The following is a 19,234-nucleotide window of genomic DNA, read 5'->3' as shown; positions in this document are numbered from 1 at the left end:
TCACTGATAAATCAGCTTCTCTGGGAAGCATGAGATCTGAGAGAGACTTCAAACTGTGTCCTGAGGAAGGAGCTAGGGAGGATTAACAAACACATCTGGGTGGGGCTTGGAGACTGCATCAATAACAGTAGGAGCTGAGACTGTTCTAACGATGTTTTCTAGCTATTGGTGAGAAAGGTTCTCATAGTATTTTCTTCCTTTTTGATCCATGGACAGTTCAGCTCTTCTCTAATTAGTTCTATTCAGAGTTAGACTCTTAGAAAAACCCTGTGATTCATGTTCTTCCTGAATCCCCTTGATAGAAATGAAAGCAATTTTTGTGGGACTGGGAAGGCCAAGGCCCTGTGGTAAGTCTATTCAGAAGGTTAAGAAGATCCATCACCGCAACAATTACCTCAAGAAGCAGGCGGCGGGGGTGGGGGTGGGGGGGGGATTGGGAGCATTTCTCATACTAGAAAGTGGAACTCAGTGAAAGCCTAGGTGGGGTATAGAATGGAACTCTGTCTCTTGGTATTCTTGAGTGCAGATGATTCAGAGTGTTTTTATTTTTAACAAGGAGGACTCCTTGATGGTGGAATATGAAATAGTAATCCCTGGGAAGAGGAAGGAAATGAGAAATCCAGAAAAGTTGCTTCTGAAGGCCTGCCAGTCTATTTTTTAAATAATATATTTTATTTATTTATTTAAATCTTTTAAAAAATTTTTATTTTATATTGGACTATAGTTGATTTACAATGTTGTGTTAGCTTCAGGTATACAGCAAAGTGACTCAGTTATACATATACATATATCTATTCTTTTGCAAATTCTTTTCCCATTTAGGTTATTACAGAATATTGAGCAGAGTTCCCTGTGTTATACAGTAGGTCCTTGTTGGTTATCTATTTTAAATATAGTAGTGTTGTTTATGTCAATCCCAAACTCCCAATTTATCCCTTACCCCTGCCTTTCCCCTTTGGTAACCATAAGTTTGTTTTCTAAGTCTGTGAATCTGTTTCTGTTTTGTAAATAAGTTCATTTGTATCAATTTTTTAAGGTTCCACGTATAAGCGATATCATATGATATTTGTCTTTCTCTATCTGACTTACTTCACTTAGTATGAGAATCTCCATGTCCATTCATGTTGCTGCAAATGGTATTTTTTCATTCTTTTCAATGGCTAATATTCCACATCTTTATCCATTCCTCTGTTGATGGACATTTAGGTTGCTTCCATGTCTTGGCTATTGTAAATAGTGCTGCAATGAACACTGAAGTGCATGTACCTTTTCAAATTATGGTTTTCTCCAGATATATGCCGGTGAGTGAGATTGCTGGATCATATGGTAGTTCTATTTTTAGTTTTTTTAAGGAACCTCCATACTGTTCTCCATAGTGGTTGTACCAGTTTACATTCCCATCAACAGTGTAGGATGGTTCCTTTCTCTCCACACCCTCTCCAGCATTTATTGTTTGTAGACTTTTTGATGATGGCCATTCTGTCTGGTGTGAGGTGATAATGTCATTTTAGTTTTGATTTACATTTCTCTATTAGCGATGTTGAGTATCTTTTCATGTGCCCCTTGGCCATCTGTATGTCTTCTTTGGAGAAATGTCTATTTAGGTCTTCTGCCCATTTTTTGATTGGGTTGTTTGTTTTTTTGACATTGAGCTGCATGAGCTGTTTATAAATTTTGGAGACTAATCCCTTGCCAGTTGCATCATTTGCAAATATTTTCTCCCATTCTGTGGGTTGTCTTTTCACTTTGTTTATGGTTTCCTTTGCTGTGCAAAAGGTTTTGAGTTTAATTAGGTCCCATTTGTTTATTTTCGTTTTTATTTCCATTACTCTAGGAGACAGATTGAAAAAAATATTGCTTCTGTCTGTCTTTGAGTCCAATATTTGACTTTCTTAAGGCTGCCCATGATAGAACATGGGGGCTTTATACTCTGGGCAGAAGGACAGTTTTAAAACAAGCCATTGTTTGTTTAACAATTCTATTATCTGCACTTAATTTTTAAAGCCTCCCAGTATGTCTAATCATTACCAAGGGAATCAGGCGAAAGTATTTTGGGAAAAAGTTGGGATAAAGTATAAAATTATGGGGAAGGGAATTCTAGGATTCACTGTTTGGGAGACAATATTTAACAATGTATGAAATTCCCCAAGGTTAAAGTAAGACTTAAGGGGAAATAATTGGGGTTACTTTGACATATGGATTTTCTTTTTTCTTTTTTAGTAATTAACATTTAAATGACCTGTGTTATATTTGTTAAGCATGATGATTTCCCTTATAGACCAGTAGGATCTGGGCCATTTTACATCCTCTCAAAGAGAAGTGTGAAATGGACAGATACATCCTCCAAGGGAATTCTGAACTCAATTACTGGGGTTGTGACCCTCATGAACTGAGTGTGGATGAATTCTTTAGAATGCTTGGCCTAATTTGGGGGATCTTTTTTTTTTTTTTAAATTAAATAAAAATTATAACACTGTATTTTGGGGTTTATGATGTATTTAGATGTGAACTATATTACAACAATAATATAAAGTCTGGGGGTATAAATAGAATTACACTATTCAAGATTCTTATAGTTTGACTGACATGGTGTGATATTGTCTAAGTAGACATTGACATATAAAGTCTTTAATCCATTTTGAGATGATTTTTCTGTATGGTGTAAGATAAGAGACCAGTTTTCCCAATACCATTTATTGAAGAGACTATCTTTTCTCCATTGTATATTCTTGGCGCTTTTGTCAGAAGTTAATTGACCATATACAATGTGGTGTTTATTTCTGGGCTGTCAATTCTGTTCCATTATTACATGTGTCTTTTTTTTTAGTTGAATAAATTTGACATGTAACATGTAAATTTAAGGTGTACAGCATGTTATTTTGATACTTTTATACACTGTAATGTGATTGCCAATGTAGCAATATTTATCAAATTATATAATTATAGTGCAATATTATTGTCTATATTAATTATACTGTGCATTAGATCTCTGTTGCTTATTTACTCCCTGTATCAAGTTTGTACCCTTGAATTATCAATCTTATCCTCCCTACCCCCCCATCCCCTAGTAGCTACCATTTTACTCTCTGTTTTTTAAAGGTTAAATTGTTTTTAGATTCCACATATAAGTGATATCATACAGTACTTGTCATTCTCTGACTTAACCTCACTTAGCATAATATGCTCAAGGTCTATCCATCTTGTCTAAAATGGCAGGATATCCTCCTTTCTCATGGCTGAATAATATTCCATTGTGTATATGTATCACATCTTATTTATTCATTCATCTGTTGATGGGCATTTGGGTTGTTTCCATTTTTTTGGTCATCACATTGTGAAAACTGCTTCAATAAACATGGGAGTGCATATATCTTTTCACAATTGTGTTTTTATTTCCTTTCAGTATATAGCCAAAATTGCTTGATCCTGTGGTAGATTACTTTTAATTTTTGAGGAACCTGCATATTGTTTATAGTGGTTGAACCAATTTACATTCCTACCACCAGTGTACAAGGGTTCCCTTTTCACCACATCCTTGCTAGCACCTGTTATCTATCTCTTGTCATCTTGATGATAGCCATTCTACAGGTGTGAGGTGATATCTCATTGTGGTTTTGATTTGCATTTTCCAGATGATTAGTGATGTTGAGCATCTTTTCATGTTCTTCTTGGCCATTTTGATGTCCTCTTTGGAAAAATGTCTATTTAGTTCTTCTGCCCATTTTGAATTGGATTGTGTGTTTGTTATTAAGTTGTATGAGTTCTTTACATTTTGGATATTAACTCCTTATCCAATATATGGTTTGCAAAAATTTTTTCCTATTCTATAGACTGTCTTTTCATTTTGTTAATTAGTTTTTTTTCCTGTGCAGAGGCTTTTGAGCTTGATGTAGTGCCATTTGTTGATTTTTGCTTTTGTTTTGTGCTTTAGGCATCACGTCTAAAAAAATCATTGCCAAGACCAAGATTGATAAGCTTCTTCCCTACACTTTCTTCTGTGGTATCAGTTCTGATGTTAAAGTCTTTGATCCATATTCAGTTAGATTTTGTGAGTGTGAGATAGGGGTCCAATTTCATAGTTTGTATGTGTTTTTTTAGTTTTTTCCAGAAGCATTTGTTGAAAAGACTATCCTTTCTCCTCTATCCTTTCTTTGATTCCTTGTCAAATATTAGTTGACAATGTATGCCATGATTTAATTCTGGGCTCTCTATTCTGTTTCATTGCTCTATGTGTCTATTTGTGTGCCAGTACCATACTGTTTTTTAATACTATAGCTTTGTAGTACAGTTTGAAATCAGGAAGTGTGATGGCTCTGTCTTTGTTATTCTTTCTCAGGATTGCTTTGGCTATTCAGGGTCTTTTTTAGTTACACACAAAGTTTAGAATTGTTTCTTCTATTTCGGTGAACAATACCTTTGGTATTTTGATGGGGATTGCATTGAATCTATAGATGGTTTTGGGTAGTATGGCCATTTTAACAATATTAATTCTTCTGATCCATGGACATGAGATGGAAAAATATGGAATGCCTCACAAATTTGCATGTCATCCTTGCACAGAGTCCATGCTGTTCTCTGTGTATTGTCTCAATTTTAGTATATGTGGTGCCAAAACGAGCTCTGGGGATCTTTAACAGGGGCAGACTTCTGATGGCATGCCCAGCAACAGAGGCCCTAAAACTCAGGGCTGTCATTAGTCCATAAATAACCTTTACCTGAATTAGACAAAAACCTATGGACAAGGCCCAATGCCAAGGTGTGTAGTTCTACATATGGACTATAAGCTGGATCTTATCTTTACACATACCCATTCTGCCAGGTAGTTTTGTAGAGTGCATGACCAACAAAACTTAATGTATAATCTTTGCTAATTCTTCTATTTTTATTTAATTCCAGGCCACACAGAAGAGATTGGCAATATAATTTCACAGAATAGTATACAGTCACTTTCTTTTTGGCTTTTCCCCTTGTTTAAAACTCATGCCTGGTTTGCAAAATGACAGATAATTCATAGGAAAGTTATATCCTTTGTTGTAATCTTGACATCTTCAAAAGCAATACATTGTAAATAAGCTGTTATGAGATAGGACAAGTAGAAGCTTTAAGACAGAAGTATTTAGGCTCTTGTACATTTCTTACATACAAATTTCATAATAATTATGTTGAATTGGAATTGTATGTATATTTTTCTGCTTATTCCCAAAACACTCTCCTTAAAGGTAAGGAGAATGCATTTCACATTTGAGTTCCAATCAAAGAGCACAGTGCCTGGCACATAGTTGGTGTTGAATGAATGCATGATATTCCTTATTTTTCACTATCTCACTTCCTTAAGGAATACTAAAAGAAAGGATCTGAGATAAAAATTTTGAAATCACAACATGTAGATTCTTTCTAATGAGACAAACATGTAAGAATTTCCTGTACTCCTTCATTTCTTAAGACTACTATAGTTGTGTAGCATAAATTATATTTATAAAACTATACCTTACATTACTATTTATTATAACTAATGGTTAAAATTTTAATACCAAGGCTCTTTTACTTTACTTTATAAATTTTTTCTCTTATTCCTGGACTTTGAGTGAGAAAATTGTGTCAAGTCTCTGTGTCAATCATTACTAATTATATGATATTGAGTACCTAATGACTCTAAGCTCAGAGTTATATTTCTTTATATTAGAAATATATGAGAATATATTTTCACTTGCAATTGTGTTACATTTGTTCAACTTCTACACAAATGCAACATACAATTATTGTTATTGTTGTACTAGTACCCATTGAATACCCACTGGTAACATTACTATGTGATAAAAACATAATAACTTGGCAAATTGTAGCTTGGCTTTGAAATAAAAAAAATGGATTTGAAATTGCCTAGAATAGGAATAAACTGGAAGAAACAACAGACTGTATTCAAAGTATAATTGTATTCAGCCCATGATTTAACATACCTTGCAGCCAATGTTGAGTTAATTTTTATGTAATGCATGTGGTGCTCATTTGTTTACTTTCTGATCTCTCCTTAAAAGTATTCTTGTGTGAAGGACATTATAGAATTTGTAAACTACAGTATAGAAAAGTACACTTGAAGACATTTAAACTTGATCTTATTCTATCCCAGAAGCACCGTGATCTCAAGGCTATGAATTTGTAATAATCCAATAAAATAAAACTCTCTCCTCTGCTATCTAGGTTTAGTGCCTGCACTACGAAGACAATTTTTGTAGCCTTACCATTGGAAGTTGCCATGTTTAAATCCTTTCCATTTGTTGGAAAACTTTATTGTTGCTGACACGGAATCAAGTAGAAAATTGGAGGCTTGGATATGAAAGTCTCTCTGGTGATTGTTTAGCATAAGTGAACATTTTTGTTTTGGGACCGAAATAAACTCCCTGTGTCTATTTTTAAGAAATGCTTATAGTGTAAATATGTCATTCATGATTTTTCAAACATGAGCTTTGAAAAATGAGCTTGGGAATGGTCTATATTTAAATCTAAAAAGAACTCATGACAAAATGATACTAACTATAGTGCTTACAATGTTTTGTGTCATTTAAAGAGAAAAATATAAAGCTGTCCTGACTTCCTGTGGTAATTAGTGCCTCTTTTAGGGTAGCATAAAATGCTCTAATGGTAATGTTGTAAGAAGTCATTTGGTTTTATCAACTGCTGAAATTACTTTTGATGTTGTTACTAAAAATAGCGGGGTATGTAAGTGTGTCAGGACTCAGGGTGCAGCAGCTTGGCACGTGCCTGTCTAAACCCTGCATTCTTCTGACGTTCAGATTAAAGGCCTGATTTTGTAGTTTTGTCCCTCACACTGAGGGAAGGTCATTGACTGATATTCCTTCAGCTCCTTTTATGGAGGTGACAAAAGGAGAGTGTCTGAAAGAAAGGAGGTCAGGGTGGAGGAATGAGGGAGAAAGCAAGAATTAGGGAGAGACTTGAATTTTTAAACTTGTTTCTTTTATTTACCATTATTTTTTTACCCTCCTAACAAAGATTAATCTGGCAAGTTCCCTAAATTGGATGGCTGAATTTATCCTTTTAAGCTTTTTAAAAGCAAGAGAATTTTTCAATGATACTTCTGTATAATTGTGAATAAGACCAATGCCAGAGAAGAGAATAAAACAAAACAAAACAAAAACAAAGCAAGATAAAAGACAGGAAGAGAGAAAGAAAAATGAGAGTGAAAAGTCTTCAAACTTCCGTACTTTTAGAGATGGTGAGAGGCTGTGCTCTTTTTCAATTCAATGAATCTCTTAACAACTTTTTTTTTTTTTTGGCTATCACTGCTCATTCTTGTCTTTTCATTTCCCTTTCCAAATTTTCATCTTTCCAAAGTCCTCATGTTACAGTTTAAAATTATTATTGTAATACTGACTGCTAGGACCTTTCCATTTATTCCAATTTCCACTGGATGGTTAGGGCTAATGAACCTGTGAACACCAAACCTTTCTAATTCTGGGTATGGTGGCCCTCCACCAAGGAAAGGGGTTTCCTGAAGTCCTTGTCTGATAGCAAATACTGGAGTGGGGTTAAATGTCCTTGGGTCACATAATGGTGGCCAGTGAGCTAATCTGTTTCTGGGAATGCATTACATTTTTAAAACTTTGCCCATAATCCCATGATTGTTCAGCTGGTGACAGGTGGAGAAAGTAGTCGTGATTTTGGAATAAAAGTGTGAGATTGCTTGTAATTAGTAGTCATGAGAGTAGGTTCATAGGACTATGAACGGATTTAAATGGATAACGTAGTTTATCCATTTAGTGAACACAGTTCTAATTGTTCAACTGACTATTTTCACTTTCTGGGCAGACAGGATGACTACATTCACAAGCCTAATTCAGAGTCCATGTGGGACTGCGGGACTGCAAGAGGAATGATGTGTCACTTCTAGTCTGCGGCAGTTATGAGTTAGTGTGTTTCTTCCTCTGTTGCATCTCTCTCTTGCCCTGCCTTGGCAATCCTAGAAACCATGGAAGGCAGCCATCAGGAAATGGAGGCATATTTCAGCTGCATTGAATTTTTCCTAAAAGAGAAATAAATTTTTATAGTAGTAAGTCCCTGATATTCCAGGATGTGTTTGTTACTACAGCAGAACTTACCTGATCATGACAGCTACATTTAGTATAGTATCCTGGCACATACTGTCCATTAAATGATATTTATCATTATTATTATGATAGTATTCTATGGGCCTATTGGGAGATGTAATACAATTATTCTTCCTTCATTGATAATGATCTTTATTAAAATGAAATTAAGATATATTATGCAAATATGATGGAATATATATTAGATACTTATTACAATTCTTTGACTCACTGTGGGGTATGGTTTAGGATGAGAGCAACAGAATCATTTTCACTTAGGTGTCTTTTTATCTGTGCAATATCTTATATAAGGAGTAATTAATTTTCAGAGCTATGACCTAAATAGCTAAGAAAATAGAGTTTTAGAAGATAAGGGAAAAAAGTGGGAAAAAGTAAGATATACAAGAAAGAGAAGAAAGAAAAAAATTGTCTGTGGAGTTATTTTATAATAACACCTCCCTCAATAGACTGCAACAGTACCTGTGTATGTTTCTAAGACTAATAAATAGGGGAGCCCAAATCACTGAGTAAAGTAAATGACTAAAATAATAAAGAAGCTGAGTAGTGAATAAAGCACTTCTAAGTGTCAAAGTTGTGGCCATCAATCACGGTTTGGCCACCTATATTGCTGGAAGTTTGGGGACAATATTCAGGAAAAATGACTAGACACAAATAGGTCCTATAATTAGAGAGATTATTTGTCACTCTAACGCATCAACTTACATTTGTCAGTTAGTGAGTCTAACTTCAGTTTTTTTAGATGAACCTCCGAAGTACACATTACAGTTATGATCTCAACACCCCAGCTGTACACTTTGTTGAGAACTGCGCACGTATTTGACATCCTCAAAGTACCCTCCTGTTAGAAAAATGTAGCAGTGTGCTTTAGCAGTGAATGTAAACTCCACTTCCTCTTAAGATACTCATGATTAGTTTGACATCTGGGAAATTGTTCTTTAATATGAATAGAGGAGTTTTATATCCTTTTATATAAGATAGCTATTTAGATCTTTTGGAAACCTTTTAATTTATTACACTTTTTCATGTCATCTTGACAGAAAAATGGCTATCTACATGAAGGAAAGTAAAAAGGGATTCGTGTATCTGTTAGTTAGCTTTCATTGTAGCACACATATTTCTTGCCCGTGGACTAGATAATCTGTGGGTTGGCTGAGATCAGCTAGGCTTGGATTTGGGGTTGTTCCATGTATCTCCCATTCTGAAACGGAGGTGAGAGGCATTGCAGTCATTGGGTGCATGCTCTTTTCATGGTGGATAGCAGGAAGGCAAGATGAGCCAATGGAAATACCTGATGCCTTTCAAAGTCTGTGCCTGACATTTCACCATTTCATATCTGCCCATATTGCTTTACTCATGTGAGCAATACCAGAGTCAATGGGGGTAGAGATGTATAGTCCTCCTCTAGAGGCAGTTCTTACAGCCTCTTTGATATGTAATTCTGTCATCGGGAGAAAATGGAATAGGAGTGATCAGAATCCATTCATTCACACTAGCTAATACCACATATGATGGTGGCCTCTAGACAGATGAAAGACCTAAAGTTGAAAGGTAAAAGTATAAAGTTAATAGAAGAAAATCTAGAGGACTATCTAGGGTAGTAGAACTTCTTAAACAAAAATGTAAAAGTACAAACCAAAAGAAAGAAAATTAATAAATCTGACTACATCAAGAAAAATTTTAATGAAAGGCACCATGTATCAAGTTAATAAACAGATAATAGATTGGGGGCATATATTTCTGACACTTGAAATCAACTAAGAATCAATACCTAGAGTATGAGAAATTCTTCTTGTAAAGAGCAATTCTGATACAATTAAGTGTGAAAGATATGAGATGGCATTTTCAAAAAATTAAAACCAAAAAGCTACCGAGCATGCATAAGGGGAAGTCATAGAATCATTAGTGATCATAAATATGTAAATTAAAGCAAGAATAGCACTTTAGAGCCATTAGTGCACTAAATGATACTAAGAACGCACCAATGTAATAGGAACCTTCACGCACATCTAATGCAGTGTAGATTGTTGTGGACATTTGGAAAGTAATCTAGTACCAGTGAGTCAGTTTGTAGACACATAACGTGTGATAAATCTGTTCTTTTACCAGGTATATAATCCAAATCTATCCTCATATAAAGTCAAAAAGGGGCATGTAAAAGGTTGTTCTTGGTTGTGGACTAAGAAATATTGTGTTTGTTCTTGGTTGAGGACTAAGTTGTGGTAAGTGAGGCAACTCAGGTGCAGATTTTAAGGAGGCACTCACTCTAAAGGTCATGTAAAACATGAGTACAGGATAGCACACTCACCCTGAGAGTAAGTGCCTCCTTAAGTGTTGTGCCCCATCTGCCTCACTTGCCTCACCCTACTATCAGCTCAGCTGGTAAACTGGAGTCAGATTAAGTGTCTGTCACATGGAGAGTGGATACATGACATGAAATAAATGCACAGGAAGGAGAATTACACATCATTTGGAAAGAATGGATGAAAGATAAATATAGTTGTAGGAGTGAGTTTTAGTTGTTTAATTAAAAAAAAAGAAAACATTATTGTCTACTGTTCATCATTTTGAAAGTGAACACATCAAATGGTATTTTATTTACTTAAGAAGCAAATATTAATTAAAACAAAGCCAAAATAAAAATATTTTGATAAATATACTAAGAGGAAAATTAAATAGTACAGCCTATTTAAAAATGTTCATAAAGCAATGTACTTAAAATTGATCAAGAGAAAACATATATATTTTGACAATCTTAAAATCAAAATCATTTTATGTATCAGAAATTTTTCAGTATGTGGGGAAAAGGTTTATATTGTTCAATGAAACCTTAGCATATACTTTTTGACACTCCCCATAATAACTGGCATATCTATTTCTCAAGCCAATTTAAATCGAAAATGTAAAACTGACTTTGATGTGACGGCTCACTACGATCTATTTCACCCAAAAACTTTGCTGAGTTTTTGGTATAGACTCTCTATATCTGCAAATTATGAATGGTTTAAAATATAGAAATAATATAACTACAAATTTAAGAAAAATGTGGATGGTTTGGAGACATTTTAGCAGAATTATGAGTTAAAATTCATTGTTGTGGTCCACTCTAAATCTGACTTTTTAATAGCTTTATCAACTGTCATACCCTAGATAAGAATAGTAACTGAAGATGGGAGATTTTAGTATGGCTGAGAACTGCCAGATATCCACGAAGGGATACTGGGTATCTGGAAGAGATCCCTGGCGGTCCCAAAACAAAATCTGTTCTTTCATCTGCTCCAATCCAGCTTTCTGACTCTGTCTCTCCTTTCTTCAGTATTTTCACATTCTTCTGTGCTGTCATTTATAAAATATATCTGTTAATTAAATGTGTCCTATATCTCTGGGGAATTGATAAATTGACTTGGAAGCACTCTTAAAAATAAAGTTCAGGCCCCAAATGGCGGCCAGCCACTACCAGAATTTTCTCAGACTCTGTGAGGAATGGCCAGTGGACGAGACCAAATGAGGCCGGGACTTGGGCGCTTATCAGTGGGAGCGGGTAGTGCACGCCTTTAGGGAGGGAGAGAACACCCAGATTGCAGAGCCTGAGGCCTGTGATTAGAAGCACGAGAGCTTAGCACCTCTCCATTCAAACTACTACAAACACAAGTACCCTCGCCCCAGAGACACAAGCTTCAGTGGCCTGTCCCTGGAAGAATACAAACTGGTCCTGTCCACAGATACCTTGGAAGAGTTTAAGGAGATGAATAAAGGCGTGTGGAAGAAACTGCAGGAGAAGTTTGCCCCCAGGGATCCTGAGGAGAAGCATAAGGCCTGGGCTAGGGCCTTATCGCGCCCGCGTTACCTAAGTGTGAAGTCGTGTACGTTGCCATCATCAATAAAATGCCCTGATTTCTCCATCCAAAAAAAAAAAAAAGTTCATATACCTATAATAATTTTTTTAACCTTTTTATTTTATATTGGAGTATAGCTGATTAAGAATGTGATAGTTTCAGGTGCAGAGCAAAGTGACTCAGCCATACATACACATGTATCCATTCTCACATACCTATATATAATGATACTGAGTGTTGAAATAGTTATTTTTGGAATATGTTTTAAAATGGTGGGAGGGAGACGCAAGAGGGAGGAGATATGGGGATATATGTATATGTATAGCTGATTCACTTTCTTATAAAGCAGAAACTAACACACCATTGTAAAGCAATTATACTCCAATAAAGATGTTAAAAAAAAATGGAACAGTAAAATAAAGTCACAGTCTAAATTTTCTTACATAAGAGGTACTTTTTCTCACAATGAGTTTGTTTTTCAGCCCTATTTAATTTGGAAACTGGCCTGTTTGAATACCTAGAGTGGAAACTTCCTCACCCAGCAATTAAAAAAGGGCATAATGTCAGATTTTAAACTTCTTTGTTTTCCATGTAGGACAGCAAACTGTTACCTCCTTGTATAGGTGCTTTTAATTAGAGACTAGATTGGTCAATGGGATAGTGCCACCCAAACGATATACATAAAATGACCAAGATTTAGAGACATCAGGTATTACCGTGTGCAGAGTAATAGCAAGATGGGTGTCACATTCACCTCCTTTTCCTTGTACACAGATTACATGTTCATTAGTTTACAGACATCAAGATAGTAATCTAATTTGGGACAAACGGAATAGATTTCATGCCAGATTTGTGTTTGGGAAGCCACAGGGTTGGTGCAATGCTGCTTCCTTGGGGATCTACAGAGAAGACTCCCCCAACCTGGGGACAAGGGGGTATCTTTCTCACCTTGTAATTCTCCCCTTCAAGAGGTGCAAGACTCATAAATGTGAGGAAAAGAACTATCAAGGATAGTTCCTTAGTATCTTTAGTATCATAGTAAGGCTAGTCTTTCCCTTGTTGCAAATACTATTACTATGATTATAACTACTACTAGTACTATTATTTATTAAATACTTATTTTTAAAAAGGTTTATGTGGATAATGTTATATGTATAAAGATTATGTGGATTATAATATTATTGCTCTTTTAAATAAGAGAAAAATTAAGCTTGGAGAGGTGAGGTGATTTACTCAAAGTCATACTTCCAGGGTTTAAAGAGAAGCATTCTGACTTACGAATCCACATTCTTGGTAAATTAAAAAGACAAGGCTATTAGCACTTTAAACTTTTTATTTAAAGCTTTTTTTATTTCACCAAAAATTATCTAATAATTTCAACATATTAAGTTGTTTCATCATATTGTCCCTGATATAAACCAGATACTAGAAACTACCATGCATTACCTCCATGTATATACTATACACATTTTCCATTCAAGTTGTACCACAACTCGTGATTTATATTTTGGTTGGTGATGCTTTTAATACATGAAATGTTTTCTGACTGGAAGCTACAATTTTATAATTTTAAGAGGCATAGGCAATCATATGACTAATCATCATAGATGTCACTCCTATTATTTATGTCACATTAGATAGGTATACACATTTTATTTTATATTCCAACACCAAGAAAAAGTGGATGAATTAACTCTATAAGGAGCTGATACTTTAAAATTGATAGAGAATAATGTGTTGCTTTTCTCTACTAGGTGAAAGTTCAAAATTATTATTTAAATGCACTCATTTGTAAATTAAGGTTAATTAACTGCATTCATGAAAGCTCTACTTATCTACAATGATTCTGACTTGATTATGAATATTATGATTGAGTTATAGTTATGCAAATGCCACTGAAACTTATTGTCATGTGTTACTTAAGTCATAACCTCATAGTTATGGTAAGTTACTCAAAATATATTTTCTTGTAAAAATATAATGATGTCATGTCTAGTATCTGTGGATATTTATATATATATATATTTATATATAGTCTCTGACTAAAACCTAGTAATTTCTCTAATAACAGCTAAATAACTAATAATAATAATACCCTCCAAGAGAATGATGAGTACTTGAGTTTCATGGTGGTGGTAAGTGTTCTCTGAATGAAGTTATATAAAATAATACAAGACAATGTGTACCATCTATTTAGTCTATAGTCTGTACCAGGTTCAGTGGCAAGCACCTTACTTGCACCATGTCTTTTTATCTTCTCAAGAGCTCCATGAATCCAAGTAATTTTTAATGCAGATTTCTATGGGCAAGTTCCATTCTAGACACTGGGGAAGCAGCGCTGAACCAACAGACATCTGTGCCCTAGTAGAGCTCACATTCTAGTTGAGGTGAAAGATAGGAGACAAAATAAGTAAAATATATAAATAAAACAATTATAATATTTGTTTTAAGCAGAAGAAGGAAGTAGAGAATTAGGAATAGGAAGTGTCATGGAGAAGGGACATAATTTTAGGAAGGGTTCAAGGAAATTCTCATGAAGAGGTAACACATGACTGAAGACCTGAAGAAAAGCAGAATGAAAGCCAAATACTTATCTGTCAAAGAGCTTTCCAGGCATTAGAGAGAAAATGCAAAGCTCCTAAGATCAGACTTTATCAGCTGTGATGGAGCCCAATGAGTGGGAGAGTGGTGTGAGATGAGGTTAGAGAGGTAACCTGCTCCAAATCATATGACACAGGTGATAAACCAACAAAGCAAGGACTTCAACTATAAGAGATAAATGACAGGCAATCAATAAGTTAGATAGATTAATGAATAAATGGATTGATGGGTGAATTAACAGATAAATGATAGATAAGTAGACAAATTGATTAACAACTGGATACCCAGTTTTTTTTTATTATTATTCTTTTAAGAACATTGTTCAGTCCAGTTTGTCTAAAGCAATGGATACTTATTAAAGGAGAAAGAAACTGAGTAACTATTTATATGGCTGCCCAATATTACACAAACTGTTAGCATAAGAGTTAGATACAGAATTGAATGCACTAGAGAACCTCTAGAATCATTAGAAGAAAGGATAAGAAATATCCTTGAATTTTGTCCTTCCAAAACAAGAATAAACATTTTGCATAACACTTTCATGTTATACTCTAACCACCACAGCCTACTTTAAAGCACACATAGGGTTAATATTTATGTTCTGGTAGCCTCTTACTGTAGATCTGATCCCTTCTTACAGTTTGGGAATCTTTGAATCTTTGCCTTGATAAAGAACTAAGCCTCTGTAACAGGCTGTTCTGTGTTGGTACTGCTCACGCTTTATAAATGAGAAGTCAAACAGAGCGATGAGCAGCGAGACGCAAGACAGAGGGGAAAACAGGACAAGCTTAGTGGCTGGGCAGATCTGGCCAAGTGGATGAGAAAGATGGCAATCTGCTCTGCAATTACCAAAAAAAGTGTTTTTTATTATAATGAACTCTGTTGAGCAGTTATTTTAGTAGTTATTTTAATACCTTGAAAGAACTAGTATGCTAACTTTTTTTCCAAGGGTAAGTAATTTACAGAGAGAATTTGCTGATTAGATCTCCTGAACTGTAAAGGTTCTCTATTTTTTGTGATGCCAGAAGTGAACAAATCAGGTACTCACCTCGTCAAAGGAGAGCATACACCATGGAGGAACGTGGAGTTTCTTATAAGAGTGTGTTAGAAAGAATCTGCGATGGGATTTAAATTCTGGTTGGGTGATTTGGGAAAGTGTGTAAGGAAGAGATGGCCTTCAGGAGTGAACACTGTCAGAAAGCAGGGGCAGTGCTATGGGTAGAGAAGTAGCAGGTACTCGTTTAGTGTTTGAACAAGGAGAGTGTTTTCTTGTGGGTGGTGGAGTTACCATGTTTTTGATGTTCTAGACAAAATTATGAAGTGGCCTTGCTGTTTTTCATGATTGTGTCTCAGAGTAACCTTGTCTGAAATTGGTATATTGTGACATTGTTTATCAAATGGGAGAATAAATGGCTTAGATGTGACTGTCAGACCAGCTTCTGAATGTCAGGGGCTTCTCTCTCTCTCTCTTTTTCATATATTTGTCAGAACTTTTTAAGCAAGGAAAATTAGCTTACCTATTGCAGACATATATAATTTTGATAAACTATGTAAATTATACGCAGAGTCTAAAAATATCCCTCTCCATGAATATACAGAAGGAATAAAGATTATTCAGCATAGTATTAAATTATTTAATATAATCCTAAACAATTTTTAACTTTGAATATATCATTTTCAGAAGCTGTTATTTCCTCTAGTGGCCAAAAAATAATTTCTAGTAATAAAAACTCCTTCAAATCTTGGAAATATATGCCATAACAGTCTGTTCACAAACTAGCAAACTCAGTAAAATCAATATTTACATATATATATATTTAAAAAACCTAACAGAATATAATTTTTAGTGAATGTACTAGTTATTAATAATATGAAATATTCTGTACAATATAAAATACACTTGATTGTCACTTCAGTCATATTCTTTGCAGTTCAGTATCTTCAGAGATTTAAATGACTAAGAATTTTTCTACATCTTTTTATCAGAGGCAATAGTTTTCTCAGTTTTCCTTATTTCTTTTTCTGAACCTATCTTTTGCCACATTAACTTTTTAAAAATAGACTTTATTTTTTGGAATGGCTTTAGGTTTGCAGCAACACTGAGAAAATAGTAAAGAGAGTTCCTATTTACCCCACACCCAGTTTCCCCTAATAACATCTTACATTAGTGTGGTACACTTGTTATAATTAATGATCAAATATAATCGTTTTCTTTCTTTGTAATTTATCCCTCCTCCACCCCCTTTCCCCTTTGGTAACCATAAGTTTGTTTTCTATGTCTGTGAGTCTGTTTCTGTTTTGTAAATAAGTTCATTTGTGTGTTATTTTAGATTCTACATATAAGTGATAACATATGGTATTTGTCTTTCTCTTTCTGACTTAGTATGATAATCTCTAAGTCCATCTGTTGCTGCAAATGGCATTCATTCATTCTTTTTTTTATGGCTGAGTAATATTTCATTGTATATATGTACCACATCTCCTTTATCCATTCCTCTGTCGATGGACATTTAGGTTGCTTCCATGTCTTGGCTACTGTAAATAGTGTTGCAATGAACATGGGGTGCATGTATCTTTTCAAATTATAGTTTTGTCCAGATATATGCCCAGGAGTAGGATTGCTGGATCATATGGTAATTCTATTTTTGGTTTTCTGAGGAACCTCCATATTGTTCTCCATGGTGGCTGTATCAATTTACATTCCCACCAGCAGTGCAAGAAGGTTCCCTTTTCTCCACACCCTCTTCAGCATTTGTTACTTGGAGACTTTTAATGATGGCCATTCTGACTGGTGTGAGGTGGACCTCATTATAGATTTGATTTGCATTTCTCTAATAATTAGTGATGTTGAACATGTCAGAAATGTCTAAGAGAAATGTCTATTTAGGTCTTCTGCCCATTTTTTTATTGGGTTGTTTTTTTGTTATTGAGCTGTATGAGCTGTTTTCAAATGTAATTCTTATTATTAAAGTTGCAGTTTATTCATACTTCCTTATTTTTTTTCACCCAGTATCCTTCATCTATTCCAGGATCCCATCTACGATATGATTTTACATTTAGTCATGTCTCCTTAGGCTCCTCTTGCCTGTGACATTTTCTCTGATTTTTCTTATTTTTTTTGGATGGACTTGACAGTTTTGAGGAGCACTTTTCAGGTATTTTGGATGATACTGATCTGTTGGAATTTTCTAATGTTTTCCTCTTGAGTAGACTGGGCTTGGGCTTTAGGGAGGAATACCACAGAGGTAAATCTTCATCATATCATACCAAGGATATGCATTATTAACATGATTTATCATTGGTGATGTTAATCTTAATCATCTCTCTAAGGTAGTATTTGTCAAGTTTCTCCACTGCAAAGTTATTCCCACCCAACCTTTTTTATACTCCATATTTCAGTCTTTGGAAGAAAAGACACTATGCATAGCCTCGTCTTAGGAAATGGATTTATGCTTTTCCTCCTGAGTGCACAGTATCTATATAAAGTATTTGGAAATCTTTTGCATAGCAGATTTGTCTCTTCTCCTACTCTTCTTTAAGTATTCAACCATTCTTTTACATCAGTATGAATTCATGACTATTTTATACTTAGGGTTATAATCTAATACTACTTTATTGGTTTTCTTGCTTAAATTGTTTCAGCTTTGGCCATTGGGAGCTTTCAGCTGGCTTCTTTGTTTCTTTAACTTATGCCCATCAATGTGTGTGTATTTACGTATATGTGTGTGTGCTTTTTCTGTACATCCTATTTTCTGGCAATACAAGATGCTCCAGGTTCAGCTTGTATATTTCCTACCAAGGTTTATAATCAGTCATTTTCCCAAAAAATCTCTGGTTCCTTTTATTGGAGAAAGGTATTAGAAATCAAGGTCTGGGTGTTGGGTGTGCTCACTGCTGCTGGGTTATCATTTCTTCTAGACCCTCTCAGCTGGAATAGCAAGAAAATATGTCTGTATAGCAACACATGTACATGCACATGGCCATAAATAGCTGTATATCTATCCCTCATTATTCATATATGGTACATATGAGTTCATATTTGATGTCTTCAACTCAAGATTATTACCACATCAGTCAGTCTAGGCTATTTCTTTTGCTTATTGTAAATACTCCAACAGTGAGAAATCAGGTTCCTGTAATCCACAATTCATTTAATTTCTCAGTTTCAGTATACATGCATAACAGTGTCAGAGTTTTAAACTCATACTGTCACAGGACAAAACTTTATGAATTAGAGTACAGTGTTCACGTTCAGTTCCTTTTGCCTTTAGTCTTACAGAAGCCACTCATACCTAACGTTACTAAGGTCAGCACCTTTACATCCCAGCCATTTTCAGTAATGCTGTTCAATATGTTTCTAATATGGATACTTTTGTCACAGTCTGTAGTCCATTTTCAGATCCTTTGTTGTCTTAAATGATGTTTTTTGAACTTGCATACATTAAGGTTTGGCTTTTATGTTGTAACATTCTAAGGATTTTGACAAATGCAGAACGTCATGTATCCACCATTACAGTATCATACATCATAGTTTCAACACCTGAAAAAATAATCACCTATTCAACCCCTCCTTCATGCTCCCAAATCCCTGGCTCTGAACATTTTATCATTTCTATATTTGTTCTTTTCCAGAATGTCATATAATTGGAATGACACAATATATAGCTTTTTCAGACT

General features: G+C 34.8%; 1 non-coding gene and 1 pseudogene across 1 annotated transcript; one reads left to right on the top strand and one right to left on the bottom strand.

The window, feature by feature from the left end:
- Positions 1-4,515: 4,515 nt before the first annotated feature.
- Positions 4,516-4,621, bottom strand: LOC132364183 (U6 spliceosomal RNA). Its single transcript, XR_009502736.1, has one exon. It is a non-coding gene; the product is annotated as a U6 spliceosomal RNA (small nuclear RNA).
- A 6,938-nt stretch (positions 4,622-11,559) lies between these two features.
- Positions 11,560-18,243, top strand: LOC132363359 (ubiquinol-cytochrome-c reductase complex assembly factor 2-like; annotated as a pseudogene).
- The last annotated feature ends 991 nt before the right edge of the window (positions 18,244-19,234 follow it).

The sequence above is a fragment of the Balaenoptera ricei genome, chromosome 3 (assembly GCF_028023285.1).
Source record: "Balaenoptera ricei isolate mBalRic1 chromosome 3, mBalRic1.hap2, whole genome shotgun sequence".
Classification (NCBI taxonomy): Eukaryota; Metazoa; Chordata; class Mammalia; order Artiodactyla; family Balaenopteridae; genus Balaenoptera; species Balaenoptera ricei.
The sequence above is the reverse complement of the archived record's forward strand: the minus strand, read 5'-3'. Positions and strand labels throughout refer to the sequence as shown.